Genomic DNA, 21,786 nt, shown 5'->3' with positions numbered 1-21,786 from the left:
ATGTCACACCTTATTTCCCTGCTTGAACTCCTGCTTCAAGGGAAAACTCCCTACTTCATAAATGCATACTCCACAGTCAGAGTTTATCACACCCTCTACATAATGTGCTTTCCAATACCAGTCTGATCCCCAGGGCCTAAGATCATGACCAAGGCTACCACATGCTGAGGACTAGGAGCTGCCCAGCTCCAGTGACCTGGGGAGAACTTAAGCCTGGACAGAACCTCCATGTAAATAGCATTTCACTCCCACAATAAAAACTGCTCCAAAAGCAGCAAATCTTCTACAGTTAATATGGCACAAATCCAGGGAAATCTTTTTCAGTGTTAGTATTAACTCAAATTGAAGATATTTAAGTGCCTAGCCATAATGAAATCAAAAGAATAGTCATATCCCACTTGCACTATGCCAGGTGCTGTGCTAAGGCACTCAGCACAGCTGCAATTAGATAATTGTTTGCATCACTGACATAGTGAATGTCTGATTCCCCCATCAAATTCAAAGTCTGTCCAAGTAGGAAATGTGTTTTGCACCATGAACTCCATCTCCAGAGACTGGAACAGAGTACGCAGTAGCTTCTTGGTAAACATTAGCAGAAGGAAGGAATGTTATGAAGTCATGTTGTATTTCACCCATACAATGGTCCTGTGATGTACATGAAAACCTTCATTTTGTAGACACCCGAGTCAAAGGACAATAATAAAACCGAGCACTTACTATGTGCCAGTTCTACCCAGTTTACTTCTTATCTATTTTTAACCTTTTATTGGGGGAGGGTTAATGGTTTACAGCAAGTACAAGTGTTGACATAAAGGTACAATTTCTCATCTTCCTGTGGTAGGTTCTGTGACACACTCTCACCCTAAACTTCAGCCAGTTTATTCATTTGTAATAATATTGTTGGCAGGGAGGTTTTATTCCCATTTTGGGAGAAACTGAAGATAAATGTATTGCATTGCTTGGATGAGGGGACACAGCCAGGAAGTGACCGTGGAAAGGTAGAAACACAAGTCTGCACACACTGACTTACTGTCAGTTTTTCTCACCCGAGCCAGATGCACAGGATCCAGGCAGCCATTGAGGCAGGATGACTGAACTCAGGTGCTTGGACCATGGCTTTCCCTACCTGACTCACCATTAAGGGTGTGAAGGCTTATGACTGCACAGTGGCCATCCCTCTGCCATCTCACACAGCTTCTTCCTTCTCCCACTGCCTCACTGCATCAAAGGGGCAGGTCTGTGTCAGGGCCAATCAATAACAGCCCACCCAGACCTGGGGGGCCTGCCAGCTCAGCCACATGACAGGCAGCTGTGGTCTAAGAGGAAGAGATTGGAGGTTAGAACCAAAAGACTTGGAACCTCAGCTCTGCCACTTACCATCTGGGTGGCCTCAAGCAAACCCTCTCGCCTCTTGTGGCCTCTATTTCCTCAGCTCTGATTGGGGGCAATGGCAGCAGTTGTGGAGAGTCTCCCAGTCTAGGATCTGGACCACTGAGGTGCCTAAGAAGCTGATTAGATCCCAAGTCTGGTTTGATGATGATGAGACCCCACTTATAGCAGCATCAGGGTACCCAGAGAGGGGGACACACCCAACTGGGCTTGCCCTCACCATGGATGGTACCCAGATGCAGATTCTGAACACATGGTGGCCACCCACCTCAGACAGGCCAGCACTGGAGCTCCCATCTGGATTGGGACACACAACTGGAACACCAACATCCTCTTCCTAATTATACAGAATTACTGCAGCAGACAATACGGTTTTTTTTTTTTTTTTTTGGCCTTGTTAAGATGGACAGTAACTGAAGCAGCCACTGGCCTTGGCAGACATGGGGCTGTGCAATGCCAGGGCCTAGTGCTGGAGTGGGAGGTGTCCGCGCAATGGAAGAAACAAGCTTAATAGTAAAAGCTGCCATCTGCAACAGCACAGGCTGACTTTGCTGCTGAGAGCATTTTCAAAGCAACTGGCACAGGAGGTTCTCTCATCCTCCCATTTTACAGATGAGGAAAAGAGAGCTTAGAAGGAAAAGTTACCCATCTACCAAAATGGATAGAACTGGGAGGATTATGTCAGTAAAATAAGAAGTGATAACTACCAGAGGACTTTACTCATATGTGGAATACAGATAAAGCAAATTTGTAACCACCACCACCACCTCACTCTGAGACTGGAAATGATGGGGGTGGGAGAGGTAACAGGCAGAGTTCCATTTGGCATAGTGATACAGGAACTTTGGTGGTGGATGGGGTTACACACACACACACACACACACACACGTGTGAACTGTCCTAAAATATTGTAATATAGTAAACCAATGTTAAGTCAAATGAAATTAAAAAACATAAAGTCTTGAATATGGGATGGTCTCACTCATAGACAGAAGTTGAAAAATACTACCGGTGGGGCCCTATTCAGGGAATCCTGAGATTCCCAAACAGACATGATGGGCCTAGACCTTGAATAAATCCCTCTCTCCATTATTACCAGTCATCTCTATTAGGAACAACAAAACAGACCCCTTTGTGGGTCCCCATAGGATCCTGCCTTCAGCTTGGATGAACAATGGTAGAGAATGCTCCATCCTCTAAAGGGAGGATTGACAACATACTCTATGCTACACCTGAGGAAGATGGGTCGATACTGGGGCAGCATGGGATGTTCCTACTCATGACCACAGAATGTGAGCTCAGATCTAGAGGGTTTCAGAGGTCACATAGGCTCCTAAGATGAATATGGGCCCCAGATCAGATCAAATCGATGGGGTTTACGGTCAACAATATTTATACACCTTTCCCATATTTGGGAGCTACTCTCTTCCCTGATCCAACTTTCTGGTCCTTTTTCCAGCCATGACATCATCTCCCCAGACAATATCTTGGATATACCTGCATATTAGATATAAGGCTCAGGGAAAAAAAAACCTAGTATTGCCACAGTCCCTTTGGAATATAAGTAAAATATGGCTACTAGCTATCTAAAAAACGGAGCCCCCCACCCCCAATTCTTCATCTGCACTACTCCAGCCTTTAGGTTATTTATTATTAGTCAACAAATTGTTTGACTTTATATGTTAACTTTCTTTTCAGCCACCAGGTTCCAGATGCTAGCAGGATGCCAACTAGACTTCCCTGGACAGATAACCCCACCAGTGTGTTTTGGACTCTGCTTCCCTAGAGCCCCACCCCACTAGGGAAAGAGAGAGGCAGGCTGGGAGTATGGATCTACCTGTCAACGTCCATGTTCAGCGGGGAAGCAATTACAGAAGCCAGACCTTTCACCTTCTGCATCCCACAATGACTTTGGGTCCATACTCCCAGAGGGATAAAGAATAGGAAAGCTATCAGGGGAGGGCGTGGGATACGGAGTTCTGGTGGTAGGAATTGTGTGGCATTGTACCCCTCTTATCCTATGGTCTTGTCAGTGTTTCCTTCTTATATATTAAGAAAAAATACTACCTGGAGTCAGGCGGTAGGTAGAGCAGCAGGTTAACTGCCGGTGGTACAAAGCACAAAGACCAGTGTAAGGATCCTGGTTAGAGGACCTGGCTCCCCACCAGCAGGGGAGTTGCTTCATAGGCAGTGAAGCAGGTCTTCAGGTGTCTATCTTTCTCTTCCCCTCTCAGTCCCCCCCCCATTTCTGTCTGTCCTATCCAACAACGACAACAGCAATAACTACAATAATTTAAAAAAGGGCAACAAAAGAGAATAAATAAATACTTAAAAAGTAGAGAAGAGAAGAGAAGAGAAGAGAAGAGAAGAAAAGAGAAGAAAAGAAAAGAGAAGAAAAGAAAGGAAAGGAAAAGAAAAGAGTACTACCATGACCCCAAACTGACTTCCCTGGGCAGGCGACCTCACCAATGAGTCCTGGAGCCCCACCTCCCCAGATCTCTACCCCATCAGGTAAAGGTAGAGTAATAGGCTGGGGGTATGGATCCACCTGTCAACACCCATATCCAGTGGAGAAACAATTACAGAAGTCAGACCTCCACCTTCTGCACCTCATATAGATCTCTGGTCCATACCCCCAGAGGGATAATAGGGAACCAGGGCCAGGTTGTGGTGCACCTTGTTGAGCATACATGTGCAAGGAACCGGGTTCAAGCCCCCAGTCCCCACCTTCAGGGGGAAAGCTTCACAAGTGGCGAAGCAGTGTTGCAGGTGTCTCTCTGTCTCTCTCCCTCTCCCTCTTCCCTCTCAATTTCTGGCTGTCTCTATCCTATAAATAAAGATAATAAAAAAAATTTAAAAGTCACCCACTCAAAAAAAAAAAAAAGAATAGGGAACCTTTCAATGAAAGGGAAGGGATATGGCACTCTGATGATGGGAATTGTACAGAATTGTACCCCTCTTATCCCACAATCTTGTCAATTATTATTAAACCACTAATAAAAAAGGAGGTTGAAAAATAAGAAAACACAAAGCAGAACTCGGACTGGTTTCGGTAGGGGGGCGGGTTCAGGTCCCAGGCATGATGCTAGGGGAGGACCAAGTGGAGGTTGAATTATTATGTGGAAAACTGAGAAATGTTACACATGCACAAACTATTATATTTTACTGTTGACTGTAAACTACTAATCCCCCAGTAAATAGTAAAAAAAAAAAAAAATCTTATAAATCAATATTCCCATGATGCAAATAACTAAAAAGCAAAAAAAGAAGGAAAGAATTCAACTTGTGCAAGATCAAGTTTGCAAGTGGGGGAATGGAGTTTTGAACTCAGACCTGTCTGACTCCAAAGACTAAGGACAAGAGACTATGGCTGGGAGCTGGGAGTCATGAGCCAGCAGAAGAATGAGGGCCCCAGCCACAGAACTGGGAGTGTGAGGACCCCTACTGTGGTCTGTCCTCCCTTCTCCAGGACACTAGTGACAGCCAGCAGCACCCCTGTTGCTTGCCTGCCTACAGACAGAACTTCTTCTGAGATGGACACAGGGCTGGTGACATTGCCGTGGCTGCAACAGAGCGACAAACAGAATGTCTTGTGAGCCTTGAGCCCTGGTGGAGAGTGGACAGCCCTTGGCTCACTCTCCTGTGGGTGCCCTATGTGGCTGGGCTGTTCCCAACCCCAGCAGCATGTGGTCAAACCTTCTTCCTGACAGTGAATCCAGGCCCCCCACAGGAGCTGTCCACAAGACACACAGGGCCCAGAGAAGGGAGTGCCTAGCTGACAAAGGTGTAGCTCTCTTGAACAGACACCGTCTCTTAGCTGAGGGACACCATGCTATGTGGCGCAGAGCCCGAGAGAAGCTGGGTGCTCTCAGCCTCCCTCAGCCAGTCGGCAGCTGGCACCCGGTCTTCACCGCAAGTCCAAAAACTCACTGCTCTCTTGTTTCTCCCATCACCACCCGTCTCACTTCCATCCCAAGTCTGGTTTTGGTTTTTCTCACACAGCTATCTATTTAATAAGGAAAATTCTGCTGTGTTGAGGGGAAAAAACCCTCCACAGTATGAAAACATGCCACATTTCCATCTTATGCTTTCCATTTTCTCTCTCTTTCTTTTAAAGTTTGAGATTAAAGACTTCTTTCCATGTTCTCTTGCTCTGCTTGGAAAGATCACTTTCAAACTTCAGAAATTAGGAGTGCTGGCATCCAGAACTATACTTGTGTGGTTTGGTCACATAAACTGTCCTGATAAATTCCAAATGCAATAATCGAGTAGAAGCTCATTAAGGTTTTTATAAAGAGTGTGCAAAGCCATTCCATCTACTGTGGGAGGAGAGCTCAAGGGGTGGTGCAGGCCCCCTGTCAGATGCAGAATACTGAATATTCACTAGTGTCTGCTAATGAGAATCAAACAAGCAAAACTTGAACTTCAGGCTGACTTAAAGAATACAATGAAGGGGTCAGGTGGTGGTCACCTTGTTAAGTACTCATATTACAGTGCACAAGGACCGAGGTTCAAGTCTATGGTCTCCACCTGCATGGGGAAAGCTTCACAAGTGGTGGAGCAGGGCTGCAGGTGTCTCTTTGTCTCTCTTCCTCTCTATCTCCACCCCCTCTAAATTTCTCACTGCCTCTATACAAAATACATAAAAACATTTTTTAAAAGTATGTAAAAAAGAATGACATAAAAAGGTGTTGAAGCTTACTGAAACTTTGAGACAAATGTTTCTAAACTCTGCAGAAGGGGGGTTGGCCAGATAGTCACATGTCAGGTGGTCAGAGACCTGGTTTCTTGGGTCACCACAAGGTTTCTTGGACTCTTACTGTTGAGTCTCATGAATCACGAAGGCACCTGACAAAGTCCTGCCACCCACAAGGACCCAGGGCAGTTGAATCTCCTGGGTCCCTGGGATAAAATAAAGCCATACTCACAGATCCTTCATGTCCTGGGGATTACTTGGGGATCTACAGGTACAATGGGGGAAATTTACTATATGCAAATGTTCTTCCACAAAGCTGTGGAACCTATAGCATGTGCTGGTACTCTGACCGGCAGAAAGAAAGGACACAGGACAGGGCATTACTGGATTATCATTTGAGCTTTTTCATACTAGATACTGTGCTAAGAAATAAGATGTACTATCTTGCTTAGCCCTTGAACAACTTTATTGGCAATAGAGAAGAAACTGGCATATTTGTCTGTTAATCTCTCTCTCTCTCTCTTTTTTTTTTCTTCTTCTTGAAACAACTCTCCATTTTTCCTTTGGGGGGAATTGTACCTTCCATGCTTATAATCTATGTGGTTTGGATAGGTCTGGAGCAATTCCACTTCTTCTCTTGCCTCAGGGGTGAAAACAGACTTTAAAAACGAATTATCTGGAGGGAACTCTCCAAGTAATTCAGAGATTAAAAAATAAATAAAAAGAAAAGCTCTACATAGAGGATGAGATCAAAGTCACAAAACATTATAGAAAAATCCACAGCCTCTAATGTTTATATTAATAACCAGGAAAAGATGAAAAAGAAAGTAATCTAGTGCTCATCATAGAGAAATATAAAAAAGGACAAAGCAAAAGAACGAGGGAATAATTAAAAATAAAAAAGCAAGCCCAGGGAATTAGTACAGCAGTTTATGCAAGAGACTTTCTGGCCTGAGGCTTCAGGGTCACGGGTTCAACTCCTAACAGCACTGTGAGTCAGAGCTGAGCAATGCTCTAGTCAAAAGAAGAAAATAAATAAACAGATAAGTAAAGAAGGAAACTAATTTTTAAAAGAGAAAATAATAAAATATTAAGTCATAGCAAGCGAATGTTGGTTCTTTGAAAAAGTCACTAAAGAACACAATCCCTTAGCATGCATAATGAAAAAATGAAAACATAGATGTGCATTAGTAGTAAGAACAGAGAGAATGTAATTTCAAATAGGGAGATGTTAATTGTAGTATTTGTGACTTTTTATGCCAAACTGTTGGGAACTAGACAAAATCAGTGCTTCCTAAGAAAATCTATCTTCCCCAAATTACTTTGAGAATAGGTAAAAATCTCCAATTTGTCAATAAAGAGAGACATATTTGCCAGTACTGAGAAAAATATCTAATAAGCACAATACCCACGTTTAAATGTGGATTCATGGAGCCTAAACACTGAATCTTAAAAAGAAAACTGAACATTATTCAAGCTGCTCTAGAGCATAACAAGTCAGGAATTTCTGTAGCTCTTTTTATGAGTCTCACATGAGTATTCCATTAAAACCTGATAGAGATGGCACAAAAAAAGAGACCAGTCTCATGGCTTGGTAGGTGAAATGACATAGTGAATAAGGTGTTGGACTCTCAAGTATGAGGGTCTGATTTGCACTCCTGGCATCATCACATGTGCCAGAGTGATCCTCTGGTTCTCCCTCCTTCAAATAAATACATAAATAAATCTTTTAAAAATAAAGGTCCAGTTTACAGTAAACAATATGTATACCCCTTTCCCATATTTGGGAGCTCCTCTCATCCCTGATCCAGCTTTCTGATCCTTTTTCCAATGATGACACCATCTCCCGAGACAATCAATAACTTAGACCCACCAGCATATCAGATGTCAGGCAAAGAAAGAAAGAAAGAAAGAAAGAAAGAAAGAAAGAAAGAAAGGAAGGAAGGAAGGAAGGAAGGAAGGAAGGAAGGAGAGGAAAAAAAAGAAAGAAAAGAAAGAAAGAAGGAAAAAACAAACACTAGTACAGTCATGGGCCCTTTGGAATATAACTAAAATAAGACTACTAACTATCTACAAAACAGTGACCCCCAAATCTTCATCTACACTATTCCAGCCTTTAGGTTCATGATTAGTCAACAATTTTTTCAGCTTTGTATGTTAACTCTCTTTTCAGCCACCAGGTTCCAGAGGCCAGCAGGATGCCGACCAGACTTCCCTGGACAGACGACCCCACCAGTGTGTCCTGGAGCTCCGCTTCCCCAGAGCCCCACCCTACTAGGGAAAGAGAGAGGCAGGCTGGGAGTATGGATCGACCAGTCAATGCCCATGTTCCTCGGGGAAGCAATTACAGAAGCCAGATCTTCCACCTTCTGTACCCCATAATGTCCCTTGGTCCAAGCTCCCAGAGGGATAAAAAATAGGAAAGCTATTAGGGGAGGAGATAGAATATGGAGTTCTGGAGGTGGGAACTGTGTGGAGTTGTACCCCTCTTATTCTATGGTTTTGTCAATGTTTCCTTTTTGTAAATAATAATTATAAAAACATTAAAAATGGACAAAAGGAGTAGAACAGGAATTTTACCAGAGATGATACCCAAAAGGTACTTTACATCACTAATTATGATACAAATAAAAATCAAAACTACAGGGAGTCAGGCGGTAGCATATTGGGTTAAATGTACATGGCACAAAGAGCAAGGACCAGCTTAAGCATCTTGGTTCAAGCCCCGGCTCCCCACTTGCAGGAGGGTCCCTTCACAGGTGGTGAAGCAGGTCTGCAGGTGTCTGTCTTTCTCTCTCCGTCTCTGTCTTCCCCTCCTCTCTCCATTTCTCTCTGTCCTATCTAACAACGATGACATCAATAACAACAACAATAAAAACAACAATAAAAAACAATAGCAACAAAAGGGAAAATAAATAAATTAATTAATAAAAAATCAAAACTACAATGAAATATTTAAATAAATAAAGGTCCAGGGGCCAGGTGGTGGCACACTCAGTTGAGCATACATGTTACTGTCTGCATGGACCTAGGTTTAAATCCCCTGGCCCTTATCTGCAGAGTAGAAGTTTCATGAGTAGTGAAGTGGTGCTCTAAGTGTCTCTCTCCATTACTATTTTCCCTTCTCCTCTCAATTTCTCTCTGTCCTATTAAATAAAATAAATATAAGTCCAGGGATGGGAGATAGTCTAATGCTTATGCAAAAGACTTTTATGTCTGAGGCTATGAGGTCTCAGGTTCGATTCTATTGTCACCACAATAAGCCAGAGCTGAGCAGTGCTCTGGTGCCTCCCTCTCTCTCTTTCTTCCTCTCTCTCTTATTAAATAACACATTACAAAAAATAAAAAGTCTTATATACCTGAAAGCAAAAGTACACAATAGTCTGCAGTGAGTACCCCCCAACACTTCATCTGCACTATTCCAGCCTTTAGGTCCATAATGGTTCAACAATTTGTTTGGCTTTGTATGTTAACTCTCTTTTCAGCCATCAGGTTCCAGATGCCAGCATGATGCTGACCAGACTTCCCTGGACAGACGACCTAACCAATGTGTCCTGGAGCTCCACTTCCCAGAGACCCACCCTACTAGGGAAAGAGAGAGGCAGGCTGGGAGTATGGATCCACCAGTCAATGCCCATATTCAGTGGGGAAGCAATTACAGAAGCCAGACCTTCCACCTTCTGCAACCCACAATGACCCTGGGTCCATGCTCAAAGAGGGATAAAGAATGGGAAAGTTATCAGGGGAGGGGATGGGATACAGAGATCTGGTGGTACGAATTGTGTGAAGTTGTACCCCTCCTATCCTACGGTTTTGTTAATGTCTCCTTTTTTAAATTAATTAATTAATTAATTAAAGAAAAGAAAAAGTCCACAGACTTCAAGCAAAACATCATCAAATAAAACTCATCACTGTATTAAAAGAATATTAGCAATTGAAGTAATGGTCTAGTAAAGAATGTAAAGTGAATAGGTTAACTATAGGAGTGCAATGAAATTTTGACATAGGAACTTTGAGATATGTTGAAAAATCACTAAGAACTGTAGTATCTACTGAGCAGACTTCTTTCTTGTGATATAAGGACATGTGCTAAAAGTTAAAACAATGTTCTTAATATTGAAATACTATTAGTAGAAATAAGCCTTGAATAGCACTTGTTTGACACTAGTGTGAATGCACAAGGCTAATGGAGATGGACAAAAGAATGTGTTGGGAATGTTAAAACAACCACAGCAGGGCCCCAGAGGTGGTGCAGTAGATAAGTCTTGGACTCAAGCATGAGGTCCTGAATTCAACTAGTGGCATCCCATGTGCCAGAGTGGCACTCTCCTTCATGTTCTCTTTCCCCTCCCTTCACTTTCTTCCTCTCCCTTTTTCTCTCCCTATCCCTCTCTCTCTCCCCCTCATTAACAAATAAATTAACAAATCTTTTTTTTTTTTTTTTAAAAAAAGACAAACATATCATTGGCATTACTTTCAGGTGATACAATTAGTTATATCAATTGCATAAGTAGTTCATCTGAAATAGCCAACTGAAAAAAATTCTTACTAATTAGCATAGTTAGGGTCAAAGGAAATATGTATAAATCAAAGACATTCTTATACACTAGCACTATTAGCTGGAAAATGAAAAAAAAAGAAAAAAAACACCACAGGTCATATACAATAACAGTGAAACTACAAAACTCTTTGAAGTAAATTTTGAAAAATGTGTAAGAATTACACAATGCTTATCAAAATTGAATATGCACATGATCAACTGCAAATACCAAGTAAAAATACATTTTCAGTGTTTTAAGATGTCTTAATTCTCTTAAAGCTTTATGTTAAAGGTTATCCTATTTAACTATGTGAAATACTAACAAAATTAAGTTTTAATGAAAGTTATTATGAATTATTATGCTACTTTTCAGAATATATTTTATTAAAATAAAAACATAATTCATACAAACATGAACCTTTTCTCCACAATTCTCTACACTGTAGTTCTTACAATGAATACTACAAGAAATGTTAATTACTCTAGGTGGGGGCAGATAGCTTAATGGTTATGCAAACAGATTCTCATGGCTGAGGCTCTGAATTCCCAGGTTCAGTCCCCTATATCACCATAAGCCAGAGTTGAGCAGTACTCTGAGAAGGAAGGAAGGAAGGAAGGAAGGAAGGAAGGAAGGAAGGAAGGAAGGAAGGAAGGAAGGAAATCATATTCTTAGGTAGGACAATTCAATATTGTAAGGATACCAATTATTGTCTAGTATATAAATTATGCATGGCTTAAAAATGATTTCAGAGTTCCCCTGGAAGAGTAGATGCAAGAAGGTAGGACATTTTTGAAAAGAAGAAAGAAGAGGCTTGTTATAAAATATTCTATTAAGTTACAAGCAGCGTAGTTCTGCTATAGAACTAGACAAGTAAACCAAAGACATATAGAAGGCAGCCTAGCCATAGATGTATACAGGTGCTACCACTCAGTGACGATGGAGGTGTATTTTAAGTCAGAAGGGAAGAGGGTAGGGTCTACAAAAAATGGTACTGGGACAAATGATTACACACTTAGGAAAAATTAGGCTGTATGTCTACTTCATTTCTTAAAATAGAGCAAATTAGAGATGAATTAGGGATTTGAATCTGAATAGTATGAAGAGTACTAGAATAAAATACAGGATAATATTTTTTTATTTTTTAAAATATTTATTTATTTCCCCTTTTTGTTGCCACCCCTTTTTTAATTGTTGTTGTAGTTACTGATGTCATCGTTGTTAAGACAGAGAGAAATGGACAGAGGAAGGGAAGACAGAGAGGGGGAGAGAAAAATAGACACCTGCAGACCTGCTCCACCACTTGTGAAGTGGCTCCCATGCAGGTGGGAAGGCAGGGGCTCGAACAGGGATCCTTACTCAGGTCCTTGTACTTTGTGCCACCTGCGCTTAACCCGCTGCTCTACCGCCCAACTCCCTGGATAATCTTTTTATAACCTTGGATCACATAAATGCTTAGTTAAGTCTGACAAGAAATTCAAGTCATGGTGAAAAAGACTGACATACTGAGCACTGAAAAGAAACACACAGACATTTCTGAATGATTAAAGAAAATTCCACACACAAAGCTGAAAAATGTCAAAATAGAAAATATTTACAATTTATATAAAACAGTCAGTAGTTCTAATATGTGAAAAAAACTTTCAAAATAAAGGCAAACAATGTTGTAAAATGTTTAATAAAGACACGAAAGATGCCCAAGCCTCATTACTAATAACAAAAGCACAAAATAAAATAATTATTTTTTGCCATTTATACTAGTAAAGGTCAGAAAGGTTGATAATTCAGCACTGATGAGAGTGCATGGAAATATTCTTACATAAGGCTGATGGGAGTATAAAGTGATATCAATTTTTGGGAGGAGAATTTGGCAATATCTGTCGAAAATTTCAAATATGTGTTTGGTAAGATCTAGCAACTCCACTTCTAGAAATGTGTCTTACTCTTGCCAACTGGAAAATATAAACAGGAAATATCCATTTGTACCATTTGCAATTTACAATTGTCAAAAATTGCATGAATTAAATAAAATGATTTTTTTCACATTCAAGCAGTGGAATATTCTGAGTCTATTAAAAGGTTAAATATTTCTCTAAAAGCTGACATGGAAAAATATTAGTGGTTTTAAATGACAAAAACAAGGAATGATCAGATGTACACACACAGGAGAAAAATATAATTTTATATATTTTCCATCTATCTTTAGTTTTATAAATACATACTTTTAGAAATGCAAAAGAGTAAGCTCTTATTTTTCTTTTCTTTCTTTTTGTTGACGTCTCACTGGGGCTTCACTTCTCCCAATTTTTTTTTTTTGCCTCTAGGGTTATCACTGGGGCTTGGTGAATCCACTGCTCCCAGAGACCAGAGACCATTTTTTCCATTTTGTTGCCCTTGTTGTTATTGTTATTGCTGTTGTTGTTGGACAGGACAGAGACAAATGGAGAGAGGAGAGGAAGACAACGAGGGGGAGAGAAAGACACCTGCAGATCTGCTTCACTGCTTGTGAAGCGATCCCCCTGCAGGTGGGGAGCCAGGGGAAAACCAGGATCCTTGCCTTGGTCCTTGCACTTTGTGCCATGTGCATTTAACCTGGTGTGCCACCACCTGGCCCCACCACCAGTTGACTTTTTTTAGATAAAGACAGAGACAGAGATAGAGAGAAAGATACCACAGCACCAAAACTCCCTTCAATGTGGCGGGGGCCAGGTTCACACCTGGGTTTTGCCATGACAAAGCAAGTGTACCATCCAAGTGAGCTATCTTGCTGGTCTGTTTTTCTTCCTTTCAACTAGTAAGTAGCAAACAGACAAGGGTAGTATTTTATGCTAATGATTGTCCCATCATTCTTAGCTCCTACTGGAGGCTCGCTCTTTAGGTTTGGACTTAAAGGCCACCAATCTTTATGAACTGCCTCTTACTATACACCATTGACTTCCTATCCCCAAGATACAGGGAAAACTCCCTGGCACTGGGTTCAAGGCCTTTGGGTTCAAGGTGTTGTGCTCAACACCTGTGTCCCTGATCTCCTGTGACCCTTCAGCTGGCAGGTCCCCTACTCTGCCCATGCCTCTGAGTCCAACAAAGGTGTTTCTTCCTTTTGCCCACCCTGCCTTCTTTTTCTCTCAGGGAGGACTGCCCTGTCCCTGATGACCACATTTATTACACACTCCTCTATGAGGAGAGCTATGTCTTATCCATCTCTCCATTCCTTTAAAAAAAATTGGTTTTGTTATGTATATTATTGGATAGAGACAGCCAGAAATCGAGAGGGAAAGTGGTGACAGAGAGAGGGAGACAGAGAGACACCTGCAATACTGCTTCACTGCTCGCAAAGCTTTCCCACTGCAGGTGGGGACTGGGGGCTCTAACCCAGGTCTTTGCACATTGTAACATGTGTGCCACTATCTGGCCCCTATCTCTGCATTCTTAAAGAGTCCAGCAGAGAAAGGGCTCAAAAAATAATTAGGGGATGGCTGAATTGTACCTATGTCGAGTATTATTATTATTTTTTTGCATACACATGACTCTTTTGTCTGGCTTTTGCAATTCCACTGCTTAACTGCCCTGTTAGGGGCAATCTGTATCCTGGTGTCTTCATGCTAAATGCCTCTATTTCTCTAAGCACAAGAAAGGGCGTCCAAAGTAACTAACGTCATCAAAGGAAATACAAAATGATTCCCCCAACGAAAGCCTCGGAAACCTGCCTCATATTGGGCAGAACTAAGGCTGCCCATGTGCCAAGGAAAACACTCCCAAGCTTGTCTTTCCAACCCTGGCTCAGAGATTTGCTACTGTGCACAGAAAGCCTCCCTGGACATCCGAGGCCACCAGGATCCTGGCCAGAGAGTGAGCTCATGGACAGCCGCTTCAGTCACCCAAGTATTTTCCACTTCCACTAATGTGATCAAATATCTGTGGCTACACTTTACCTAGTCTTTAAGTAAAACAAAAAATAATGGAGTAGAAGGCAAGATTGTCAGATGTAGTCATTACTCAATGGAAACTGTAAGATAACACGGCATTCTAAACCTCAGTCACCAATCCCTGCAATTCTTTGGAAAACGGGCAACAGATTTTCAGAGAATTTTTAGCTAGATACAAACCAATTTTTAACTTTGTTAAAGCAAAGTCTCCTCTATTTTGCTGAAATGGAATGTTGAAAGACTCCTTTGGAAGGATGGAGGCGTCTAGCTACTAATTTATTTGTGGTTTCCAGGCTGAGTTTCCCTGTGTCTCTCAGTAGAAAGGAGAGGATGAGAGCACATCCAGGTCTGGCCTAGAAAACCCCTTTTCAAGGGAAAAGAGGCTACTTTTGCCCTACAGTGGGGAGGTGGGGAGGTTTCTCTGTGGGCTCTGCACTTCCCTACACTGGAATACTGGATACTGTACACTGGATACTCTGGCCAGCCTGGCTTTTTTTTTTTTTTTTTTTTTTTTTTTTTTTTTTTTTACTTCTATTCAATGTCTGGGTCTGCAGGCCAGACCCACAGAATGTTATTTTTAACTTTTTTTTTTTTTTTTTCAGATTTGTATCTGTGTAAGAGAGATCAGAACACAACTCAGCTCTGGCATATGGTGGCATTGGTGAGTTACCTACTAGCTGTGCTATCTACCCATCTCCTGAGAGTTAATCTTACCAGAAAAGGCAAAGTGCTTGGCTACACAAGAAGAGGGTTCTAGAAGTAGTTGTGCAGGTGTGGATAGGATGGGAGTATGAAGGAGAGTCAGCTGTCCCTGACTGGATGGTGCACCCACACCCACCCTCCTTGTGCGATCTCTCCTTTGTGCATTTGATTCAATACTCCTGGAAAATGCTTCAAGAAAAGTTGGACATCCCCTCACCCCACCCCTCTTTGCCACTGTTGGGGAATTATGCAGATGCAGTCACATCTGCCAAGCTGTCCCCTCAGGCTTTGCCACTTCCCGCGATATTCTTGCAGTGCCTTTTTCAACCAATCCTGTCCCAACACGTCACTCCTGGTTGTTGCCCTATAAAGCTCTTCTTCTTATGCCCCTCGTCTCTCTTGCCCGCTTTTGACATTGGTGATTAGAAGCAAGGGAGGGTGGTCCAGGAGGCGGCCATTTTTGCTACCTCCTCGTGGCCCAAACCACTGCGCTCTCACCCAACTCTGAGGTGCCCGTGTGAATAAAGATATGTGTTCCCTCTTCACTCCAGATCTCCTCTCTCTCTTCTCCGTGGCGCAGCCCTACATGCCACCCTGACTTAGGAGTTCTAATCACCTCCTTAAGGTGCAGTCTTCAACTCTAGTTGGTTCTCCAGCATCAACTCTACTCATTTCCTCAGTTCTGGCTCTTCTTTTTTTTCCCGTAGTTCACTGCTCTCCTAGTAGGTTTAGGGGTCAACACTACCCTCATTAGGGCAATCCTAGTCATACTGTCAGAAACTGCTTCATAAGGAAGAGAGAAACCAGACTGGTAGAGAAGTGTGTCTGCTGACCAGTCAGAAGTGGTGGGGAGCCTGAAGGAAGGTCGTGAGTCACTGTGTGGAAAGGACGCTGGAAGGACGCAAGGTGATGTGTTTAGAGACCATCTTACTTAGTGGTGACCCCATCACAGTAAAGAGGCACCAGGGCTACAAATGTTCATTAAGTGCCCCCCTCCCCCACAATCTAGACAGGCTCATAGGAGAATCAGGCAGTCACGACTCCTGACGCCATGAGGTACTGACTGGCAAAGGCATTCAACAGAGGCGTTACAAATGAGCAAGGGCATGAGGCTGCTGAAAAACTAATACTCTAATTAATATTTACTTTGAAGAATTATCCTTAGTTGTCAGTGAGAGAACTCAGAGGATGCAGCAGCACGTGAGACAGCAGTGGGTCAGTCTTTAGTACTTGTGAAAGTCCACTGCTCCCCTCTCCTTGACACTCTCCTCAACCCCAGCAATCTGTGGCAGAGGTGTGATTCCAGATCCCTGGCTCTACAGCCCAGACTATCTTTCTTGTGTGTGTCACAGCTGGGACTTCACAATTATGGGTGAGCTTTTTAGAAAATGTATTTTATTTGTTTTTATTTTAATTAGAGAGAAAGCAGTGATTAGAAAGATAGATAGTTAGACAGACAGACAGACAGAGTGTTGCTCAGCTCTAGTTTATGGTAGTATGGGAGACTGAACTGAGGACTTAGGAGCCTCAGACAAGAAAGACTTTTTGTATAGCCATTATATTACCTCCCCCACCCTGAGCAAACTTTTTCAGAAAGAAAAAGATATAGGGAGAGAGAGACAGATGAAGAGACACCATTGTATCAGAGCTTGCCTTACTTCAGTGGGGGCCACAAGCACGGCAATGCAGGTGCCCTCCCTGGTGAACTATCCTGCCAGCCTTAGACTAGACACTCAGTTCTGCAATACTATATGCAATAGCTTATTATATATACTGGAGGAGGGATATAAAAACTTGGGATATCTGTGTGTAAATGATGGCATTGCCACTTATTCAGTGTAATCCTACGTGTGGCCTTCAAGTGCTTTCTGCACTTAGGAAACAGATGGAACCTATTTCTTACAGGGGTAAGTAAAGACTAAGGGAGAGTTGATCTCTCTCTCTCTCTCTCTCTCTCACACACACACACACACACACACACACACACACACACACAAACACGGGGAGGGGGGCTTAGTATGGTGTTGGATAAAGCAGACACCCAGTGAAAATAGTTACTTGCAAAAAAAAAAAATCCAATAACAACTTTAAGAGATTACAGAGAACACACCTTTCTAGAAAACATCCAGAGAAGATCAGACACCTCTTACAATGTTTCCTCTGAACGTCCAGTAAAATTTTTGTGGATAGAAAGTGAAAACAAACAAAAACCAACAAACAGAAAAAAAAAACAAAGAAAAAAAAAGAAAGTGAAAACCAACTTACCAGTCAGAACTAGATAAAGAGTCATATTGCTATAGTCTAGAGAAGAACCAAACATACTACAGTAAGGTGTAGAGGATGGGAATCAAACAGATTTAGACCATATTGGGGCTGGGTGGCAGTGCAACTGGCTTAGTGCACATAGTACAAATTTAGACCTTGTTGCTTTAAGTGGAGATAATTTCTACCTTCCAGACTCATAGACATGGGGTCATAAAAATTACAAAATCTTCTGAGAATAGCAGGACAACCTAAAGAAGAGCATTCTCTAAAAAATGTTAAGCAGTTCCAGGAAAGAGATTCATTCCTGGACATATTCTGGGTAAATGTGCCAGTTTTTTTTCTAAAGCTTGCAATAAGAAAGGAAGGAAAGAAGGTAGAAAGGAAAAGAGGAGAGGAGAGGAGAGGAGAGGAGAAGAGAGAAGGGAAGGGAAGGGAAGGGAAGGGAAGGGAAGGGAAGGGAAGGGAAGGGAAGGGAAGCGAAGGGAAGGGAAAGAAAAGAAAGGAAGCCCTAGTGCTCTTAGTGAACTGCAGGGGTCCCTTTTGCACCACTCTAATTGCACCTGGCACTGCACCAGACTGACTATGAAGCATGGTCACTTCCTGCTGGCCCAACTGCTGTCCTGTGGAAAGAAGAGTCAACTCCTCAATGCCTGAAATATTGCTTATTTGTGAGATGTTAGTGATCTTCCACTTGCTTGGGCTTTCAAGTAGAAATATATTTCCCCCTAGTAATTATGGTACTTAAGTATAAAGAGTCAATGATAGGTGAATTTGGACACCATCAACTTTGGTTAATACACATTTTCCCCACAAATTTTTGGGTCTGTTTCACCACTGCAGACTGAAGGCAGACAAAGACACTTCTGAGCATGGTGTTAACAGATCACACATGCTGCAGCTTCACTCCCTCATCAGCAGTCTGTGAAGCCCAGAGACCCCTTCTGAAGAAGCCATCCCTAAGGGTGTGTGTGTGTGTGTGTGTGTGTGTGTGTGTCAGACAGCAAGCGTCTAGGTAGCATTTCTAGATCGATCAGGGTTGCATGGTGCCAGTGAGCTCTGAGGATGAGTATCTTCCTGTTGGGCCCAGTGGAGGGGCCACCCCAGCAATGGGGTGCAATTGCACAGGGAGGAACACTCTGTTGAGCCCAGTGTGGGGGTGGATAGCTGAATGGGCTTCCTTCCTAAGCCCTCAGCACAGAGTACACAGAAAGCAGGAACCTACCCTTGGCCATACCTGGTGAAGCTAAGAAGTGTTTGGGTGTGTTGGGTGAGGAAGCCTGGGGGACACTAGTCAGAAGTTTTACTTGGAGGTTGAGAGAGGTGGTCTTGGCACTCTACCTCAGGTCAGTGGTGAGGGAAGAGTAATTTCCCAGTTGCAGTGGGCACTGTTCTAGACAACTTCCCATCTGTCGGGGCTTCCTGAGAGTCATCTCAGCCATACCTTGGTTTCAGCAAGATCTCCTGGTGGTCCCGATTCCATATATGGGGGAGCGAGAGAAAGAAGCTCAAATAAGGCTGCTGGGCCAAGTAAGTTGTCTCAAAATATAGTGGGGTAGGGGAGAAGGGGAACTAGAGTCTACAGGTCAGTGAGCACTAGGAATGGTCACCTAGCTTGTAAATGTGGAGAGCTCTGTGCAGCTTTTCAGAAAAGTGTGGCTTGGTATATCCAAAGGACATGAAAACTTTAACCCAGGGCAGGGATAGATAGCATGATGGTTATGCAAAGAGACTCTCATGCCTCAGGCTCCAAAGCCCCAGGTTCAATCCCCTACACAACCATAAACCAGAACTGATCAGTATTCTGGTAAAAAAGAGAGGTGGGGGGGGGAGAAAAGAAAACAATCACTTTAATCCAAAGGGATATATGCACCACTATGATCACAGCTGCATTATTCACAATAGCCAAAGAGTGAAAGCAACCTAAATGTCCACTGACAGATGACTAGTTAAAGAAGTTATGGGACATACATTCAGTGGAATACTCTGCAATTGAAAAAAGATGCTACTGTATCTTTAGGGACAAAATGGTTGGAACTAGAGGTGACTGTTCTAGTGAAGGAAGTGAGGAGGTGAAAGACAACTACTGGATGGTTTTGCTCATGTAAAATATAGAGAATCGAAACATAGGAACTTGTGGGGAGAAAAGTAAAAAAGCCAAACTATAAGACTTTGAAAGAACTATGGTGATTATTGTTGGGGGGAAGGTGGCTGAGGAGGGCAAGGCATAGAACTTTGGTGGTGGGTGTTTTGTGCAACTGTAACACTGTAATCTTGCCATCTTGCACAATAATATTAAATAAAACTGACAATTTTTTGAGAAAGAAAAAAAGAACCGAAGAGCTATTTCAGCTACCAAAAAAAAAAAAAGTAAATATTTAAATTTATGATCATTACAAAAAACAAAAAAGAAAAAGAAAAAATGAGGTTGAGAGGGGTTAAGCTATTTGTCCAAGATCAGACATGGTGAGTTCATGGCCAATGTGGAATTGCACTCCAGGTCTGACCCTGACTCCACACTCTTACCCATCCTGGCCCCACAAAATAGCATGTGAATGTGCAAAGCTTGCAGAGCTTAGTCATGAGTGTGAGGTGATACTGGGTGAGACTTTGTGCTATGGGCTTTGACCCCCTCTCCCCCAAGGTTCTTGGTCATCTAACAACAGGGATCCATGGAAAACATCATTACTCCCATCGTCTAGGTGGGGAAACTGAGACAAAGGAAGGGAGGGTGACTTCCCCAAAGTTTCTTGGCTACTACTTGGAGAAATCAAGATTTAAATCCAGGTGAGGGTGGCCCCAACCATAGTTATCTTCCTCCAGCCAGGGAGGGGTGGACAGAAGGACTCCACTTTTTCTGTGAATCTTCCCTTTTGTTTTCCATTGGGAACTAAGTCCTATGGTCTGTGACCTCACAGATCCCTAGTGCAGCTCTGCATGGCTGAGTCACAGGCCCAGAGAGGTGGCAGATGTTCTTCTGGGAACTGGAAATATATCCAGGCCAGCATAGGGCTTGGTTCCAAGTGGATTACCACTGCTGATTTATAGCCCACTGTTGTTGTGCCAGATCTTGTTGAGCGCGGGCCACGGAGATGAGAGAGAGGAGGTCTGGAGCGAAGCAGGAACACAAATCTTTATTTGCGCTGGCACCTCAGAGTTGGGTGCTAGAGAAGCAGGTTGGGCCACATGGAGGTAGCGAAAATGGCTGCCTCACGCAGTAACCTTTCCTGTGTCTAAACACCGAAGTGAAGCGCTGGCAAGAGAGAGAGAGGTGTGGAAGAAGAAAGGCTTTTATAGGAGCAGCTTTCGCGAGAATGGGAAGGGGGAGGAGTAACCATAGCACTCCAGGATAGGATGATAACTCTCGTGAGAATGGGAAGGGGGAGGAGTAACCAAAGCACTCCAAATATCATGGGGATATAGACAATGTCCTGAGGGCATAACATGGTGGAACAGGCACTCCCAGAATGTCCCAACTCTCATGGGAACTAGTAGCCTGAGGGGAAAACATGGCAGATGTGAATGCATCTGCACAATTCCCCAGCATCTCCCCCTTTCCTTTTATCTAATGCCCAGGGCAACAGTGTGTAAAGTCTGTGAACTACTCAGGGTCAGTCTATGAAAAATCAGCAACGTGAAGGGAAAAAAAGGTGCTGAAAAATTGTCTAAAGTGTCCAAAGGGTATGCCAGCAAGTCCGATAAAAGTCTCAGTCCAAAGTAGGCGACTAGGGGGAGAAATGGCAGGGGATGAAATGCTGCATGAGGAAGGTCAGCCTCTGGAATTCTGCTTTTCTGTAGAAAGTGAGCTGGAACTGCCAAAACGTGACAGGTCAAAGCAGAAGCAGGAAAGGCAGACAGGCAGTAAAAAGGTTCTGTCCTTGGAGTCTGTGAATCAGGTTCTTCAGATCGCGTCAGGTGACATCTAGGGTTTGGGGGGGGGGTGCCACTGTAGTCGTGCCATCTAGTGGGTGATGTCAGGGTGTGCAGGGGTCCAGATGTTTTTTTCTGGGATTCCTTTGGAAGAAACACAAACAATCTGCTTCTCGTGGTTAGCAGGGCATCTGATTTGAATGCTTTATAGAAAAAGAGGTTTGGTGCCTTGACCAACTGAGTATTGGGGGATGTATCTTTCCTATTCATTTATGATTATATTTTATATTATTTGTCATAGTAGTCAGCCGTTATCTGGAAGGTCCTGGGTGATTCATGGGGAAAAAGAACTTATCTTTTAACAAAGACTTTAAGGTGTAGGGAAGTGGGAACTATCTTATCC

General features: G+C 42.8%; 1 protein-coding gene across 16 annotated transcripts in view; it reads right to left on the bottom strand.

The window, feature by feature from the left end:
* RALGPS1 (Ral GEF with PH domain and SH3 binding motif 1) overlaps window positions 1-21,786 on the bottom strand; it is a 353,198-nt gene that overhangs the window by 61,290 nt on the left and 270,122 nt on the right. The gene's annotated exons all lie outside the window — the stretch shown is intronic.

This window comes from Erinaceus europaeus, chromosome 10 (genome assembly GCF_950295315.1).
Source record: "Erinaceus europaeus chromosome 10, mEriEur2.1, whole genome shotgun sequence".
NCBI lineage: Eukaryota > Metazoa > Chordata > Mammalia > Eulipotyphla > Erinaceidae > Erinaceus > Erinaceus europaeus.
This window is presented reverse-complemented; position numbering and strand designations above follow the sequence as displayed.